The sequence below is a fragment of the Lactuca serriola genome, chromosome 8, assembly GCF_051521515.1.
Source record: "Lactuca serriola cultivar US96UC23 chromosome 8, Lser_US96UC23_V15, whole genome shotgun sequence".
NCBI classification, from domain to species: domain Eukaryota; kingdom Viridiplantae; phylum Streptophyta; class Magnoliopsida; order Asterales; family Asteraceae; genus Lactuca; species Lactuca serriola.
In genome coordinates this window covers 117966219-117971634 of record NC_136415.1, presented here as the reverse complement: position 1 = coordinate 117971634, position 5416 = coordinate 117966219, and positions in this window count along the sequence as shown.

Here is a 5416-nt window from a genome sequence, read left to right as displayed (position 1 = left end):
CTTGTAAGTATAATCATATTTACTGAACTTAAGTAAATCATGACGAATAGTCTTATCAAACTTTTGTGGTGGACTAAATCAGTGCACAAGACTATGTACTCGATCCCTTAGTCCATTACTTGACTCACACATCCATGTGAACAAGTAATTAGTCTTAATTTTCCAATGCTTGAAAGTTCTCATTCATCATGCTATACAACTTGCATGATTCCAAGTTCCGGTCCAATTGAAACTTGGGTGATGAGAATCTTTCCTTATTTGGTAAATATAGACATTACCACAAATGGAAGAATCAATTTCATATTTCCACTCTTGCTGTTAATGGAATCTTTATAAGCAACAATTTTTTCCTCAAATTCCATTGTAAGGATATTTTTTAAAATAAATAAAATCAAAAGTTTTTCTTTTATTTTAAAACTTTGCGGAAAAAACTTATCCTTACAATCCATAAGCACATGAACACTTGTTGTTATCTATTCCTAAGAAATATATCATAATTCCTAAGAAGTAGCCCAAGAATCCGATTTTTCAAACTATGCGATAGAAATCCATCTATGCGATCAGATTCAGCATATTCTTTCTTTAAGTTTCTTCACTTTTCTTTGATTCTTAAAACATCACCATGTGACCCAGTCACATCATATATCAATAATCTCAGAATAGAAACTTAACAGAGTTAGATAGTGGACTTTACCTGAAGTAGAGTCAAACTTATTGACTCTAACATCCTTAGGTAAATTTGGCAGCTTCGCAACCAATGCCCCTTTCTTTGGCAATATAAACATATGGACCCTTTGATAATGGTACACGAGAATATCACAGACTTAGCTTTTCTCTTTACCATTTGGTCAACCGAGTTGACTATGGCCGATCCCTTTCCACTGGGAAGAGAGAGCTTTACTAGATATCCAATGTCATCATTGTCAATGTCCATAAAGTTTTAGGAAGTTGATCTTAGCAAATAGATAAGATCGTTAAGGGTCTTGTCATAGTCTGTTTCATAGGTGTCCCAAAGGAACTCACTATGTGACTTAGAAAGTAATTGAACCACCAACTTTCTCAAGACTTTGACACCCAACTCTCCCGGCTTGTCAATATGTGACTACATCTCCAAGATGTGATCACACCTAGACCTTGCCTTGCCAATAGGGCTTGAGTGACCTTAAACTTTTCAAGAACTTGTGGGTTTATGATGGGATTAAAACAACTTTTAATCTAAGAAGATCGATTAGATCTTTGAACAAGTATATGAATATTAAAACAGTTAACAACGCAATAATAAGAACAAACAGCTTGAATCAAACGTGTCGAATGATTAAATAAAATCCTTAGAAGAGCTCGATTAAGAACATCAACTGTAAAGGATTAGAAGATTACAAGAACGATTACAGAAAAATATAATACTCTTGATCAATCGCTGTATCGATAATCTCTAGAATCTTAACCTAATATGCATGCAAGCATTTAACTTATATACAATACATAAAAGGCTCTCGGTTGGACAGGCCCAAACCGGAGAATAAAAGGCAAATCTAACGAGCCCAAAAGACGCAACATCAAAACTCTTTTTAGCCCAACAATCTCCCCCTTTGCGTCAATTTGGAGCGAGACTTTCACTTCCTACTTGGGCCGGCGGCTGAAGCTGGTACCTTCTTCTTCACGGTACTAAACAGACACTTGGTTATGGAAAGGATGGTCTGTCTAAACCGGATGTACCAATTCATCATATCATTGAAGTACTTGATATCATCAGCCGAATTGTCCTTACACCGCTTGATAATTGATAAGATGTGCTCCAAGCAAGTTGTGGTGTAAAGATGTTTGTCAGCTAAAGCGAAGAGACATTTCTGTCCTTCGGCTCTAGTGAACATCACAGAGTTTCGCCTCGAATCTATCTTGCCCATTAGCATTTGATTCAGATCACTGGCCGATCCCACAGGCTTGACTTTCGGTTTCTTCTTAAAAACTGTGGCAACCTCCTGATCCATTAGGGCCACCTCCATGATGTAGCAAGCCAGCATCCTTTTGACATGGTCTAAGATGGGACCATATTCGGCTTCGTTTGTCAGCAGGATGTTGTACAAGACTATCCAATCATGAGGGTTCAGATTGGGCAGATCCACCAGAGAGATCATGTGAGCAGTTCTTGCAGATCCTCGGATAAGCTTGAACTTGACGTTTGTGAATCTCCCCACGGCAAAAGGCTTCATCACCCGAACATTGACAATCTTCTGGGCGCTCCATGTAAGGAATTGAGGGCGAGCGGCCTCCAGGTAGAAGTCAATGAGCTCCCTGTCAAGCTCATCGTTCGGATGCGGGACTTCAGAAATGTTGGAGAAGACGTGGAATATGAACGCCTTTCGAGTCAGTGGCATATCGAACTGCGAATCAATGGTGTTGTTGCAGTCGAACGATATCACCGGCTCGAGCCATAGTATGCTTGGAGTCTCTATGGCCTCTTTTATCAACCGATCCCTGGTCCAGGCAGGGAAGAGCAACTTTCGGCTCTCAAGGAGATCGTTGGCTTCTTTTTGTTTACGTTCGGCTTCTTCAGCTTCACGTGCCACACGACTGACATCATCATCAGTATTGCGACTGTTCTTTCTTTTTAACATGTCCGCAATAGTCTCCTTGTCTTCATCTTCATCTTCATCTTCATCCTCTGCTATGTGTTTGCCTTTGTTCTTCACACCCGAACCCGAGGCATGACCAGTTTGGGGTGGTTCGGTTGTGTGAGTAGCGTTGGAGGACGGAGGTGGTTTCGATCCTTTCTTCTCTTCTCCCCCTTGTTTTGGAATGGACACGAAACTCGGAAGGCCTTCAATTTTGCTTAAGAGGGCCATGGCCGGGGAGAGCTTTTCAGCGAGGGTGCGCCTCACCGAATGATTAAGGATTGGGTCGTGTGCTTCCAGGATGTTGGATAGAGCCGCGTGGACATCCGAAACACACGTCTTGATGACTTCCCTCTCGGATCGAAGAGCTTCCAATTGTTGTTCAGAGTTGGAAAGCTGCGTGCTCTTGACCTTTAGGGCAGTTGTTTTACTTGCCAGAACGTACATCAGAGAGTTCTCTACCGCAAGATCCTCTTGTAGTTTTGCCAGACGGGCATCGATGGAGGCACGGAGTGCCGAGTTGTCGTCGCTGAGGTTTTGGCGGAGGGTAGCGAACGAAGTCAACTCCGTCGAGACGAACTTGGCCAATTGTTGAACAATCGGTTCAAGAGTCGTCTTTGTGGCATTGGCGCTTTCCTGCAGAGACTTTAGCAGGTCCGAAGCGTCGGAGAATAGTTTATCGACTTTTTCGGTCGCTGCCTCACAGGCTCGGGTGGAGGCGTCTATCGCAGCAGCTGCTGAGGCTACTGAGTCATGTTGAGCCCTGGAGAAGGCATCAACGATCCTCTGAAGGGCAGCTTCAGATAAGGTGGACTGCTGGTTTGAAGAGGAGGCGAGAAGTTGATCAACCTTCTCGTTAAGATCGCGGAGATGCTTCTTTGTCACTGGAGCATCATCCTCCTCATCACTCTGAACTTGAAACGGACTATAGTAGACCGAATAAAAGTTCATGTGATCACCACCAAGGAATTGATCATCGCCATCTGAGGCGTCTTCTGGAGATTGAGGTGGTGGTGAAGCTGGGGGTGTTATGGGTTTAGTTGGTTCAGGTTGAGTAGGTGGGGGGTTAGTTTCGGGTGGTGGTTGTGTATGGGTTTCGGTTTGTGGAGGTTCGGTTACGGGAGGGGTTTCGGTTACAGGTGGTGTTTCGGTTGAGGTGGTGAATATGGGTGGAGGGATAGGGAATGAGGTTGGTGGTATAGTAGGGGTTATGGTGGGAATGGAAATAGGTATTGTGGGTGGAGGGGAAGGAACTGGGGATTGGTGAAGTTCCATCTCCGGGGTTGGGGACCGAGGGGGTGTGTTGCCTCGTAGAGGAGAGACATCTCCTTGTGATCCCTCAGCGTCCGAACTCTCAACTTCGGATTCACTTGATGAGGAGGAAAGGATTAGCTTTCGCTTTTGTTGGGTCTTCCTCCTTTTCGGTTGTGGGGAAGAGGCAGTCTTCGGTTGTTTGCGTTTCTTGGGAGTAGGTTTTGGGGCTTTGGATGGTTTCTTCCCCTTGTCTGCCTTCTTACCCCTGGCCACCGGTTTGTCGGCATCATGAATCGATCTCAACATGTCCGATGTCAGTTCCCTCGGACCAGATGGCCCTAACTCCTTGATCGCCTTGATCATACTGCTGTCTGATGGCACACAACCATACATCGACTCCGGGATAGAGCCAATGAAGGAGAATTTCGATGCAGCAGATACGATGATCTTCGTGGTGTGGAACGTACCAATCGAAGACATCGGTGCACCGTCAGCAGTTTGGACATCGAACTTGTCCATAGCCCATCTTGTGATCAAGATCCAGAACCGGGCTAGTGACACCTCGGAGTGTCGGGAAGTGGAAGAAAGGCTCTGAATCAGTTGTTGCCAAAGGACAAACCCATAATCGAGGTTGATCCCGTTGTACACCCCGTACATGATTGACAGGAAAAGACGACTGGCTCCGTCCGATCCTGAGCTTCGTTCTGACAGTCCCTTGAAGAGAACTGTAAATAACCCATTCCATTGGGGCGGTAGGCATGACTTCTTGAATCTGGCGACAGAGGTGAGAACTTCCGTGTAGCCCATGTTGTAGAACATGCTGTAGAGCATACCAACCGGAATTGTCTCCGGGTGAACACGCGATGGGTCAGCAACAAACCCAAGCATAGAGCAGAAGCGGGAACGGGAAATCGACGTCTTGTGTTCCGCCACTTCGAAAAAGACTCTGTCAACGGCCTTGTCGTAATAAGCCGTTGCATAGACCTGAGATAGGGCCACCATTGGCACCGTTTCAATCCGTGACAGTGTCGGAGCAAGCTGGGAGTATTTGAGACACTCGATGACCGGCGACATGTAGGGATCATATGCCAGTGGGTTCAGATCAATCACAAGGCATTGTTGAGGACGGATTGGAAGAATCTGAGAAGTAGCATGGACGGAAGAGGATTCAACCATTGTTGCAGGTTGGAGAAGATGATAACCGGGAGAGAGTTTGGAAGTATTTTTGCTCTGGAAATTATGGGGCAGTAAAGAGGTAAAAGGTGGTCTGGATGGGTTTTTATAGTAGGTGATAGGAGAGAGAAAGATCGATTCAAATCTCTTATGGAAATACGGAAGGGTTTTTGAGTGACTGATTGGTGACAGTTGGGACGTGCGATGATCACGTAGGAGAGAGAGTGTCAGATTCCTAGGATCACGCCGCCCAATAAGCGCCGGTTCAGAGAGAGGAACCGTTTCCATTTCCACACGCGCCATTAATGCCAAATGGATGACGCTTCAATACTGCACACGCGTCCAAATGTGTCAGAAAAAGCGCGGCCGCTTCAAAT